Source organism: Cyphomyrmex costatus, unplaced genomic scaffold, assembly GCF_001594065.2.
Source record: "Cyphomyrmex costatus isolate MS0001 unplaced genomic scaffold, Ccosl1.0 scaffold143, whole genome shotgun sequence".
NCBI lineage: Eukaryota > Metazoa > Arthropoda > Insecta > Hymenoptera > Formicidae > Cyphomyrmex > Cyphomyrmex costatus.
The window spans coordinates 474,094-489,472 of NW_017275424.1; the positions used below are offsets into that span (position 1 = coordinate 474,094).

General features: G+C 31.4%; 1 protein-coding gene across 3 annotated transcripts in view; it reads left to right on the top strand.

Annotated features, from left to right (window-relative positions):
* LOC108783195 (SLIT-ROBO Rho GTPase-activating protein 1) overlaps positions 1-15,379 on the top strand; it is a 78,399-nt gene that overhangs the window by 29,314 nt on the left and 33,706 nt on the right. The window lies entirely within an intron of this gene.

A 15,379-nucleotide genomic window follows, 5' to 3' on the forward strand; every position in this document is an offset into this window, starting at 1 on the left:
CCCCCCCCCCCTCTCACCCTAATAACAGCAGCATTTCTAACGATCTTTTTTGCAGTAGTAATTTCATTATCTGTCCTTGCATTATCTCTATTTTAATTTTCATCTAACGCTAAATAATCCTGAAATATATATTTATAAAAGATTCCTAAAATTAAAAAAAAATGAATATTTCAAGAATATTCCGGAATATTTCAAAATTTACGAAATGTAAAAGCAACATTCAAATATCGGTTAAAAATTCCATTTCTGTATCGTTACATATTCCAAGAATGTTTCATGTAACGCCAGAAAATAGCTCCGTATGAACGGTCGACGTTTGCGATTGTAGCGCTACAAAATCGCTCGTCTGTCTGAGTCCTAAGCAAAGTTGTACTATGAAGATCACATTTACGCGTGCTTTCACCTTGGAGCTTAATTTTTGGATCACTTCACATTTTGCAGGTGAAATGCTGCGCTCCTTATATTCTCTCCCAGGTGATTCTTCTTTACGAATAAATGCTTTCCGCCGCGGCCCTCTATCGGCGAAAATGAGTACTACTCGCTCGCTCGCGATTTTTGTGATATATGTACAAAAAGTATTCATACAATATTCTGAACATTTTCATCGACATTTGCATATAATGTGACGATTCTATTTACTGTTCCGAATATTCAATACATTGAGAGAGTACGAATCGAACTTTGTATAAATAAGTATTTATAGTTGAGTTATCTGCAATATTTACACAAATGATCAGAGTTCTAATTTTTATATTGCACATACTTACGTATTAAACATAAAATGTGTACAAGCTCAAAAATGGAAGCTTACCAATTTTCTCCTTTGTGTTCAAGTTAGGAAAATCGCTTTAGTATAACGAGTTATTTTTTAAAAGTTACTTTCCCAACCTTGATATTATTATTACCGTCATAAAAAATTATAACGTCGTTACTAAATTGTTATTTTTAAAAAGAACATATATATTGTTAATGACGCTATATACTTATCGACTATTCAATTGTTTTTTTTACAAAACCGCAAAATTACAAATGCTTGTTTAAATAACTTAATTTAAAAAATTTTTTAATTATGATACTCCAGAGTCCCACACGCCCCTAACATTTCGACATCTTACTCTTATAGGACTTAAGCCCTAAAAGCTCATATGTCAATGATTGGTGTCAGCTTTTGATTTAAATTTAATACTTATTATTTTATATACATATATGTATATATAAATTTAATTAAATTGTTCGGAACATATGAAATGTATTAAATCTTTCAACTGCATATTACGGTTTTTTAAAACTTTTAATTTTGTTTAGATCAATTCGTACTTTTTTTCTTTCTAGTACAACTATTCCAAAAATTTTGAAGATTTGGAAAGATAAGGTTTGTTAAATATCGATTGGTTTAAAATTTGTGAATTTATATGTATACTTTAAGCGATCACATAAAATGTGATTTACAGTTTTATGTCTTTAAACGTATTATGTAAATCTCATTCGTATCGGAGAAATTAAGCAACAATTTTGTGAAATTTATATGAAAACTTTTAATCTTTTGAGTTTGTGTCAATTTTGCGATCGATTGCGTGCTCAATTAGTAGATATTTCGAATGATTTTATGATCATATCATCAGCTATTGAATTCATTTAATAGTCAATAATAAGCTACAACGGCGATAGTATTCAGAATCTATGATCGATATAAGTTCACACGCATCGTTTCGGTCTTTGAATTATCAATTCACCGGGCAATCGTGTCGCTGCGCGCTCTCATAAATATTCAATCACGTAACTGGAGTAATCTAACTGATCATATGGGGTTGATTAGGTGTGTGCGAAGCGAAGAAGCGTGATGATAAAAATAGTTGTCCGACATTATCGAGGCTTTGCGCGACGTGCTTCTCCGGAGCCAGATATACGGACGACGTGTGTTAAACTCCGATAACAATCACTTAAGCGGAACTATAGCGCGTTGTATCAACAGAGTTCTTTCACTGGACATAAACGATAAACGACGAACTTTCTTGCTCGAGCCACTCGATATTGCCGCGATCATTTTATCGACACTTTCGTTCGTTGAGAACAAACGGATCGGGTTATAAGCACTTTCCCTTTTTTTTTCTAAAGAAATATTAACACACGTCAAATTTATCCATTACCTTATTAAGTTCCGGATTAAAGAAGTATTATACTGCATCCTTGCTTTCACTGATCTATTATTGATCGTTTTTTAATAATCGAATTAAGAATGGAAGGAAGTGTATGGTTAAATTGGAAGAAAAATTTATTTCAAGCAAAAGAAAATACAGTTTTTCGTTTAGATATTAGTATATTTAAGATATAAAAAAAATATTAAAAATATAATACAAGAATTTTCTGTAGGGTGTCATTGAAAATAGACTCGCAGATTTTGAGTTTTGCCACGATTCTATGAATGATTTCTAAAAAAGTAATCTGTTATTTTTTGATTTTTTACACCGAGAGAAAAGATTTTGTTAATTTAACAAGCCATCGATATACAAATATAATAATAATAATAATAATTTAACAAATGATTTATACATAGTAACAACAAATTATTGTTTTAATTTATTGTGATTGATGCTGGTCTGCTATTTCAACTAATTATTAGTAATAGGAACAACGCACGTATAACCTATAACCAGGGATAGGCAAAATACTAAAAAAATTGTATTTAAATACTAAGAAAACAAAATACTAAGAATGTATTTAAATACGTATTTTAAGTACTGTTGATCTCTAATTATACTTGACGACGTGATTTTAGTTCACGTGTTTCGTTATTACATACCGTCGCGTCGATAAATGATACACGATGTCAATCCCGAACTTATTTATTTATTACACACTGGAACAATCTTGTTGGAACAATTGACAATCTACAAGAAATCTGCTAAGAAAGGGGTTACAATATTTCATGATTATTCTAAAAAAAAAAAACCGAACATAATCATATAATTTTACAAAAATATTTTTTTTAGTGTATTGTGTAAATTTAGCATCAAGCTCTACGGAATTTAGGAATTTGGTTATGCAGAAACAATGTTCCAGTTTCTCCCCCTGCCAAAAAATAATTCATTTACCCACTCGCTTTCTTCCGGGACGGAATTCGTGAGGGATTTGGGAAAGATAACGGGAGTCATAAAATGTCGAAGTATGAACCTGTGTTATATCGGCAGAGTTAACTGTAAATAATTTGCCTTTTTTTCGTGTATCTAAAGACGCGGTATCTCGACGTTAAAGCAAGCGCAGTAACGTCATGGCGTGAGTTGCGGCTCACCGCGATTATCGGATCTCAATAACGGCTGAACTGACAATGTCTATATACGCTCAATCGATAATTTCCACTCGGATTGTATAATAAAAGCACTTTTATTTTTTCTTTATACGCGCTCTACGAGAGGAGATATTACGATGCAAATTATAAATCTCTGATTTTTAAGTTATTGCCATTGTCGTCATTGACATCATTGACCACTCAGAACATACGTCTGGAATTTTTAGCGCAAGAGGTTGCAATGTCGGGTACGTTTAGAAACACTGTCATCAATATCGAACGCAGCTATTCGCTGCATTTTACACCTTTTACACTCCGTAGAAATTCGGTGTGCATTAGCATTACCTATATTGAAAAAAAAAACATTATGTAAATATTTAATTCATAAAATATTTTATTTAAAATTATTTTAATAAAAAAAGAATAATATATAAGCATAGCATTTAACAGCAAAACATCTAATTTACACTTTGTATTTCTGGCAAACCTATTCAACACTGTTTCTTTATTAATTTCTGTCTTTATTCTATGTGTAACACAACGCAAACTCTAAAAGTCTCTCTTCACTCCTATGATTTCTATTTAACCGAATTTTTAAATGCCAAAGGGCTGTAAATCTTCGTTCAACAAAAACGACGCTCATCGGCAGACACATCAGTAATATTTTTTAAATAATTTAAATGCCTAGTGTCTTGCAATTAGTATCTAGTAATTTTTGCATAATGTCGCTGCATAAACACGATATCTACGATAGAGCAGTAAGTCTTAAGCCGTAAGAACTTAGGAGTTTCTGAAATTAAAAAAAATATTTTAGTAATACCCAAATTGTGATTTAGCATTTTAGAAATATTAAAAATATACACACACGTAACATTTTATTACAAATATCACATTTATTTATTACAAATATTTTTTTAACAAAAGGCTGCAAGGGGGAGGCCATAGTTCTCATGGCTCTCATGGCTCTCTCCCCGTGAAATCTGCACCGGTGATACATGCCTAATAAATCTATTACTGCAATCGGATTTGCCTTGATCTAAATATTAATAGATTGACACTCGATGTTTTCACATTATAAAGATAAAAGCATCACATTATAAAAAAAATAATCAAGTATCAATGTTATTAGCCATTTCTAATTTGAATGCATAAGTTCAAAATTTCGTAGCAGCAGTATAATTATAATATTATTCACTGATAAACAAATATTGCAAAAATAATTTTGAGAAGGAATTTTTTGATTACATATGGTTACCACGTAATCCAATTTGTCTATTAACATCATAAAGAAGTGGATTAATTTCAAACAGGCACACCACAAATCATGATTCAAAAGTGTGAACGATAAAGAATTAAGTGAAAGATGACAGCATGAGAATCTCAAGTATCGCATTCTAATGACATCACCAATCTTCGCCACGTGGAAAGCTACGTTTTTATGGACGTAATATATCTGATAGATAACTTTTACACTAGCGCTCTTCATCTATCCCGTATCAATCACAAGCACAAATACAAGCATAAGTATATGAATACTAATAATAAAATTCATCTTAAAGTATGTCCCAGATGAGAGCTAATCGTTGCTCATTTAGAAAGCCGCGATACGTTCCGGAGAAAAGGCTCGCGTGATACACATATATACATACATATATATATCGGGCGGTCACGAGGAAACATCGCGTATGGTATAATAGAGTATACGTGTGTAAGTGCATGTGCGTGCTTAACGTGCTCGTCGCTGCGCGTGTCACGTGTGAAAGACAGTGACACGAAGAGTCCCATCATCGTCGTGACATGTACGAGTAGTGAACTGGTGAACGTGGGTGAAAGAAGAACTACAACTACGACGGCAGACTAGCCAAGTTCTTACTCGATAATAATAAATAACGCGAAGAGAAGAAATGTTCAAACTTGCCGGACGCCACGAGTGGGAAGCCTGGGCAAAAGGTAAATTCAACGAGCATGCATGTAGGGCGTAGGCAGTAAGTAAGACGAGGGGGATGATCTCGTCCTACGAGAATATAAGGGGTGGCTCACAAAAAAGTGTGGGATTGTAGTAATTGATAAAAGGGGACTTTTGCAACTGCGATGGACAGGACAGATATCAAGAAAGACAACGAGTGTATGAAGGTTTAGAAGACGTGATGTCGCACTTTGTCTCTGTAAGTCGTTTCCGGCTATTTCGGGAGCCCAACAAATCACGCAGTCATCTTTTTTATATAGTAATGCTTCCTGTCCATCAAATTCGTTGATATCAGTTCTCCGGTGAAAATCTGATGGAACCTTTTTGTACGTAATTTTTTACTATTGCAGATATACCGAAAGTACGTAATAATTTGTTGGTGATATCTTTATTTATAACAAAATGAATAATGTGATTGTCTTTTTTTAATAAGTCAATGGCAGTTTTCTGCTGCTTTATTACGTCATTAATTTTCAAAATCCATTACAGTCTGAAACTTAAGGCAACATAAAACACGTCGGATATTTATTGCGACACGTTCGGCAACGAAAACAAGTATTATATACATATATTTACAAACAGAATTGTCCGTGACGAAGTACGACGAAAATTACATATTTGAGTCGAAGGCATTCAGGAAATGCTTCATCGAATATTTTTAAAGATATCTTGGAGAGAAAGAGAAATGTTTATATTGACTACATTTTAGATATTCACTATCTTATAACATATGCAACATTAAACGTACTAATAAGAAAAGACGATACTTTTCTCAAATTGAAAAAATAGAAAATTAAATTAAATATTTAATCAGAAATTAAGATGAATGAGAGTGTGGTGCAGTAATTTGGTACACTTTACATATAAATTTTTATAAATGAAAACTATATTTGACTTGCTTCAACACTGAATGTTTCGACCATATCCTTAGTGAAATACAAGAAGCAGAAAAAGATTCTCACACCTCCGCACAATAGATAAATCCCCGCTCAGTTGTATAATTTAAAATCTTTTAAGTCAGTAATCATTTGAAAAAAAATCTTAGAAGATCCTGTTAACTCTTCCACCAGCGCTAAATAAATTTTAATACATTCTAAAATTAGGTGCTAATTAAGTGTTAATTAGGTGTTAATTAAATGCCAAAGTGCGAAATTAGGTGTTCGAACTGTTTGGCAGAAAAAAATATGTTGAAGGGGCTAGATTAACATTAAGATTCTCTCCATAAAAATATATATATATATATGTTTATTGCGTAAACAAAAAAAAAACAAATATAGCAAAATTAAGTGCTAATTAGGTGCTCCAAGACTTGAAAATATTGCGAAAATATATAAAGAATTATATACAGAACTTATGTATATTTTCGCAATATTTTCATCAAGTCTCGGAATACCTTATTAGCACCTAATTTTGGAATGTGTTATTTATTTAGCGCTGGTGGGGGAGAGGGCTAACTTAACAGGGATTCCTAGGAGGCATTAAGAATTACAACAAGACACTAAAACAATTAAATAGGTATAAAAACTCATGTGCAAGCAAATTATAAGATGCATCGAAAATAAAAAATTTTTTAATGTCAGATACATTGGTTAATTAATTTTATTAGATAAAATGTTCAAAACATTATAAAGTTATTAATAATGTAAAAGTCAGAATCGTTATAGTATTAAATGATATAGTAAGTCGAGAGAACACAGAAGTACATACACAAAGAAAAATGCTAAAGACTAATATATATGAGATAATAAAGTAATACATAACGTTATACTTATTGTTAGAGCTTATAAATGTATGTTACGGGCAAAGTTTTTACAATGAACAGTGACATTGCCCGAGTTTCTTGCTGTACAATGTCAGGCATTTCCCAGGTCGTGTCAGAGTTGTTCAACCCAATTGCGTTAGTCAATGTTAAAACCGTAATCACATTACCGATTACGTGATTGTAATTGACGATTGAGGATTGTTTTTCAACCAGTTAGAGCAAAGCAATCGGTGACTGCATTGCTCTGATTGGTCGAAAAGTAATCCTTAATCGTCAATCACAATATCGCTAGTATGATTACGACTTAACACTGTCTGGGTAAAGTCGATACTGCCTACTTGCGGACTTTGCTCACAACATATACATACAGTTTTAGGTATAACTTATTACAATAAATATATATATCTACACATAGACGTAATTTAAATAATCAATATCAAATTGTAAGACTATATTACTTTGTAGTTTAATATTAATCATTTCAGACGGTAAACGTTTACTTTAAAATTTTTCGGTGTCTAAGATCTTTACTTTAAATCAGTTAAATTCGTGATTATGATGCAATAGTCCGTGATTACTGACTGAGAAGTAGTGTTCTATTAATGGTAATTTCTATTAATGTAGTTTTTGTGTTTAGAAATTCTGGTTTGTAATTTCCTCCCCATTTGACTCATATAAGTTGTGTCACAAACATTACAAGAGATTTGATATATTACATTTTCCTCGAATTTTTAGAAAGCACATCTTTATGGATTTTAATAATTTACTTAGTTCGTTAAGACTGTAAATGCTAATTTAATTCAAATCACTCATGATATGTCTAAGGAAAAAGAATGTTAAGTATAAGTAAGGGCCATTTTTTTAGCCTAAATAAAAAGTTCCAAAATGTACAAGTTATGTACATATCATCATATTAAATGGCTATTCAAGCGGATTCAAATGATATATCGCTTATCTGGAGAAAAAAACTTCAGGTAACTATAAATAATTTATTCAACTACATATGTATAATATGGTACATTAATTCTACATATAAAACTTGTATAGTTGTCACTTTTACAGTTGCTATTACTATGTTTTTTCTGAGTGTAACTACGGGAATAGACTATATAATTAACATTTTATATGTTACACATTCTTCTTCTTCCTTTTTCGATATATAATCGAAAATAGAAAATACATCGAGTTAAATAAATTCTTCGTTAAATCGAGAAAAATTCATATTTTTATTACATATAGTAAACTCAATAGTAAAGTAATAGTGAAAAATGAAAAGTTGTTCCGTGCGATAAGCAACGGCGCAAGTTATTTATTTTCGTAAAGCATTGCGAGAAGATCCGCTAGATAGCCTTAATATTGTAGACAGGATTGCATCCATCTGTCTGATATACAGTTACGTTTCCTTACATGTGTGTACCGTATGCACTGCTTTATAACAGATCCTTGCGCGGCGCAATGAGGCAATAATTAAATTGTGATTCGCGGCTCGCGTCGCAATTCGTGATGTGCCATCACGAGAGATTCTGTTATGCACACACCTGGCATTAATCTTGACGGTGCCGTTCGCCTTATTCTTACTTATCTCGTGCGGTATGCGTATGCATGAAATCGCAACAAAAATTACGATAGTGTATACGAGTCTTCGTGCTCCCATTATAAGATCCGAATAACATTTTGACGAGCGTTCGCATATGCTAGACAAAGCGTATGCATAAGTAAATACGGTATTAAATTTAGATCTCTTGAAAATTTTTCGTTTTTTTTTTTACTTGATTAGGGCTTTTTGAATAAGCAACAATGGAAATATTGAATGGTATAAAACGGAACGCGATGAAATATGTATAAATATTAATGGTAATGTATGAATGTGGAATATCAGAATAAAAAAAGTTGCTGATTTAAATGATGCCAACATTGAGGAACAAATATTATAGCTTATTAACCCTTTAAGGACTCTTTTCGGAGCTTTCTAACAAAATAACTTATAGAAAATTTTGTTTTTTAAGAGTTTATGAAATCGCTAAATTCGATTCTAGCTTCAAAATTTTTTAATTTAAATTAAAAACAATAATTTGGTCGCGAAACTTGTCAGCGATAAATATGGCATACGCCGCGTATCTACATATCTATCTGCATACATTTACGTGACACTCTCGTGTCTTTCGAATTTTTATAAAAAAATAAGGATGAAGAAGGAAACGGTACAGTATGTAAAAGAAAGTAGCTGAATTGATACTCTCTCTCTCTCTCTCTCTCTCTCTCTCTCTTTCTCTCTCTCTATTGTAAAGATTTTCTCTATATTATCCTATACATTTTACGAATTTAATTGTAGAAAAGTCTGTAGTGTGTCGTGTAATATTTATCTTCTACTATTAATTGTATACAATTTCTTTGCGTTGTTTGCATTTCAATTTATTTCAAAGTTGTATTAAAAAAATCTCTAATTTTATCTGGAATTTGAATAAAAATATCTGGAAAATTCGGAAATTCTCAAAAAATTTGTTTACAAAATTTCAATAAACACTGCTTGAATAAAATAAATATTCTATTTGCAAATTTTCTTACTTTTTGATCTAGTTAATCACAATTAAGACATTGTGTTAAGTTTTTTTATTCACGCGTTTGGATATTTCCCGGAATTAATTTTATTTTTTCTTTAAAGTTTATATTATCAAACGCCGCCGACGCGACTCATAAAAGATCCATTCGTAAGTTTCGAGGCTAAACTATCGATGAACCGATCCCATTTAGAGCCCTCGATAATTCGAACTGACATGTGGTAAAAAATAACGTTTCTTTCAGGCCTCTCTGTTTTGTCTCGGGATTCCTGAAAACGATATTTCTGAAAACGAGCGGTGCGGCATGGAGGATGGAGGTCGACGTTGGAATTTTTATACGTTCTCGATCTGTCACGAACAGAACATCCATTTTGATTCAAAGTACATCACTCACTCTCGTTTATCATTGGAGCTTCTCTCTCTTTCCCTTCTCCTCTTCCTCCCTCCTCCTCTAACTTTTTGTGAATCAGGTGGGGTATAACATACCCCAGCAAGATAAACTATTCTATAATTTCTTAAAAAGTACTACATTAATTATATTAAATTAGTATATTTATGATGAAGTATAAAACATTGGATATCAATTATCTCTTTATTTGTATAGTGAAATTACAATCCAAAATTAAAGAATAAGCAATTGAACTACATAAAAAATGGAACTATTCAACAATTTCTTATTTTTATACTTTGTATATACAAAGTATAAAAATAAGAAATTGTTGAATAAATTATATAAAAATAAGAAAGAGAAGAAAAGAAGAAAAATTAAATTATAAAAAGAAGAAGAAAAACAATACATAAAATATGTATATAAAATAGAATAAAAGAATTGATGTATAAACACATTGAAAAAAAGAACAAAAAATCTAGATCAAAAGATAAAAAACTACTTATGTGTCCAACTCTAGCTAAATAAAAATAGTCTAGTAGCAGTCATTCGAAGAAGTTTATAGGAGGAGGTGCGTTCAAATAGCTTGTCTTTAACCTTAAGAGGACGGGAAAACCCATATATTGGCGTAAACAAAAAGGTACTTGATCTTGGATTTAACATTACTTTTTGGGGGTTTTTGAGGTCGCTGATTACGAATTTGATGTCAAATTTGAAAATTCAAAATGGCTGATCCAACATGGCGGATCCAACATAGCAGAAAAGTAAAAAATGGCGGTATTTTGGGTCATGAATCTGCTAAATTTGATCTCAGATTTGTGTTCAGCGACTCTAAAAACTTCTTCAGCCATACTTTTATCGAATTTCGTGGTCAATAACGCGTGTTTTGAAACACTGTAATTTTTAACATTAGCCGTACCCCTTGAGGACGGGAAAGCCAATATATTGGCGCAACCCGTGATCGACACTTTACCCACGATCAATCCATGATATAAGATACCTTTTTCATGCATTTCCTTAGGCTGATAACGCGCCCCCAATCCCCGTCCTCTAAAGGTTAAATTTTCTAATAGATTGTACATTCTATACATAAAATGTAAGTTTATTCCATAATTTATATGCGCTAATTTAAAAGAATTCTATAAAGCTCCATCACAGTCTCTCTCCCAGTTTGCTTTTTGCATCTATAGTATATAAATTCTATAGTTTGCTTTCATTGTCTATGGGCGGCGGTATTCATAGTTGGATCTTATATTTAGAACTTTTTTATATAAGTATAGTCTTAAGATGTTACAATTAGAGAGCCGTACTAACATTTTAAGACATTACTTATTTTAAAATAATAAGAATCAATTATATGAATACCTATAGGAGCTATAACTTATACGTAAAATAAGAAAGGTGTCAAAGAAAGAGAGAGACTCCATTCGTTCTGAGGACGAGTGTTTAAAAATCGTCGGAGAACTGAAAATTGTTTCTACTCATATCCGATAATGGATTATGCGAATAATGTATTCGACCGTAATCACTCCGCGTCGTTTATATTATCGAAGTCAAAGGAAGTTTCGGAACGGAAATGAGATCCGCGCGCGTACGCACGGTCGCGACAATAAATCATACGCAAACATGTGTCTTTGGCCTAGTTTATATCGTGCGTTTGATACGAGTACTAACTTTCTATCGAATTATTTTAATTTCGGCAAAATACTTATAAACACACACATATATATATATTTATTTATTTAATTAATTATTTTGATACATATACACTATTGTACATTATTCATTAACTATTATTGTACATATACTTAAATATTATTGTAAAAATTAACACAATTTAATAGAAAGTTATTATAGTTAATACGCATATCAAGTGCTCAGTGTAAAAGGGGTCTCCTTATCTCGGCAAAGCCTGGCAATCTACAAAACGATAAATTATTCACGTCACATACGGCCGTTTATTTTTAACTCAGTTGTCTTGAGAAGCTAAGATGTTGTTTCTTCGTCATTGTCTTACGGATAACATCGATAGAATACGAATTACTACGGAGAAAGGGAGAGAAAGAAAAAATGAATGAATGATCTTTATTAGCTTTCACAGCTATTTCAAGAAGTACAATAAAATGATATACATATATAATCTTAAACCTAAATAACATTGAATATTATATATTCTTTTAACAATCTCTTACTATAAATGGCTCTCACATTGCTTTACTTCATACGTGTTGTATATTTTTACTCCTTCATAAAACATACTCTTTTGTGCACTTTTTGTTTGGCGGAATTTTATTGCAATATCCCCGGTCTGTCTTGTTTGTTCTTTCATTTTCAATACCTGCAATTTCTAACTTTTTTCTTAATTGTTCTAGCAGTATGTCACTTACATTAGTATATATTGTGCTATTATAATGTTTTAAAAGAAAATTAAATACTCAAAGTGTGTGATAACTTGTTGATATCAAGCGCCAGTTGTTGATATCGAGCCTTTTATACAAATGATATATATCATTAGAGTTAAGTAAATAATAAAGATAGTACCATTTAGATTTTACTTTTTAATTTGTGTATTTACTCAGAGAAATACACATACAGATAGAGATGATTATATTTTTAATAAAGTGACAAATATACTATCTGTAAAATTAATGTACATAGTTAAATAAACTATTTTATAGATTTAATAATTATAAATAGTTTTTTTAAGTGTATTGTATACTATATGTATATTAATTCTGTATATAAAACTTGTATAGTTTGTAACGGAAATTCTTATTGATATTTAACGAAAGACAAGTAAAGAGATATTAACTATTCATATTAAAAAAAATATATCTATATTTATTTACAAATCTAAACGCACAAATTCCAAATTACAAATTAATCGATTCATATACTTCATATCTTAATATTATTTAATACTATTAAGATTCACAATTCATTTTGTTACTTTGTAAATTCGACGACGGAGATTTGCCTACAGAAATAACTCAGTATGAGAGCAATATTAATTTATTCACGACGAATTTAATCGTGATGAATATATATTTAAGAATATTTTTGTATTACGCTCGATTTCCGAATATGTTCTCGAACTACTCCGATTTCAGGATATTAAATATAATTATTTCGCAATACGTATCTGTCATTTCTAGTAGCGCGTTCTGGAAAAAAAGGACCTGCACTAACTAATGGACTAACCCAGTCAACTTCTTGCTTCGTGCTAGATTGCTACTAGCATCTCGATATCCGCCAGTCTCTTACGCCGATTTTGAGAAGAGCTCATGTTCTCAAGCCATGTCATCGCTCTATCGTATATGGACGGTCTGGGTTTCGTAATCCTGCTGCGATCTTCAAGGCAGTAGCCACCGTATAGTAATTATCAGGCCCATGGATTTGAGGATCTCTAATAAATCGTGGGTACTTTGCGCCACTGCTCTAATCTATCTCGGGCATGACCCACTGCTCCAGACTGCTGCTACTCTTCTCTGGCATCACTCTTTCGAGCGGAATTCTTATCTCGTCGAGCTCTCTCTTGATTTCTCAACATTAGCCTTCCTCATATTCGGCGTTCATTCCTAACCGTCTTAGCGCTTATCGTCATATTCACAATTATTTTACGATATTCTTTCTTACTTGCGATGCTATTATTTCTATATCAGCGCTATTATTTCCATAATAGGTACTTGTTATCTCTATACAAATTATTATTTTTGCAGTTGCTTCCACTATGTCTTTTTATTTGAGTATACAACTATGTCGTAAAAATAATAATTGTTTCTTCTTTTTTTTATTATTTATTATTAGTAAATGTAAGCGAATGTAAGAAAATAATTATATATTCACTATATAATTGCAATTGCATCTACTACATAAAAATGTGTATATTTTATTTACTATATTCATATCTTGATAGTTTAATATTTGAAATTATTATGATTTATATTATAATATAATACATTTATTTCGTACTAGGACTATACTATATGAAGAGAGAAGGAAGGTGAGGGGAGAGAGAGATTGAAAGAAGACGAAATAATCGTATTATAATTAAATTTGGTATAATTTGAAATTTTAAATATCTGTAAGTAGTTTTACAGAGTAATAGCAATTATTATGGTACTCAACACTATAAAAATATAATTACGGCAATAATATTTGCATATTATCTATTAATTCATAACGAAATAATGGCGACTCAACTACATTAAATACTTACGAGAGACCTCACAATATATTATAATAAAATAAGATATAACATTTAGATTTTTCTAGTTTATATAGACAGAACGACTTAGTAGAATATAATAAAAGGCATAGCATTGGATTCGAATTTGAAGGGGCGACCAATTAAATACGCGCTTTATGCAATCGACTTGTGATTTGTAGCTCTGGATTTAATCTTACTCACGCCCTATTTATGTGTTTTTTTTCCGTATTTAAGAAATATTCTTCCAATATTCACAGATTAAGCACTTCTGTTGCCGTCTTTTAAATACGCATTTTCAATGGAGCTATATGTATGTAGCTGCATTTGTGTTTAGGAGTTTCATACGAATTTTTCCTTTATTCCGTACAGGTTATAATTTGTCAATTTATTCAAATTACGTTTGCTCCTGATATCAAAAATTAATTTTTCATATATTGTGCCGGTTATAATATATTCCTATAGGTACTGCAATAACTAATTTCATTGGATCTAAAAGAAATCCAAACTTTGAAAACGAAAGTAACTGTGATACATCTCAGCAGGACAATTTTTGTACCTAGACAATCTTATAAGTTAGTGAAACAAAGTGAACAGAATCGATTTTAACTAACATTTTTATTTGTTGTTCATTTGTTGCTAACAAGTTGCCAAGGAAAAAAATTTGTTGCTGTCGAATTTTTATCTTGCGGAGCTCGATTCAGAATCATTTGCAGTTGTTTGTAGTGCTTTTGCTTTCATTTGTAGTTGCATCATTCGCGAGATATAATTATTTAAATAAGTTGCGAACGGTGCAACTACAAAAGGAAATTTTACAATCGTTTTTCTATAAGAGACAATCCTTAAATATTGATTAATTTCAAAGTCCGGGATGACATTTTTTTAAGTCGCGATATTTTTTTTCTGCGCTACTACATTCAACTACATACAAAGATCTTTCGGAAAAAAATATTTCTGTAAATCGGGTGCCAAGTTCACAAAGCCCCTATGATCAGTTATGGCAAAACGAATGAGCGTATTCCAATTGATGTGATTTCGCTATTCGGAAATTCGAGTTTTCAATTATCTACCCCCCTCCTCCCCCCCTCCGCGCGCGTGTGTGTGTATAATATTCAATTCCTATTTAAAACTATTTTATTATATAATAATTTTAGCGTTATTATCTAAGTTTATTTATCAATAGAGATGATCTAACTTCAGCGACAAAATTAT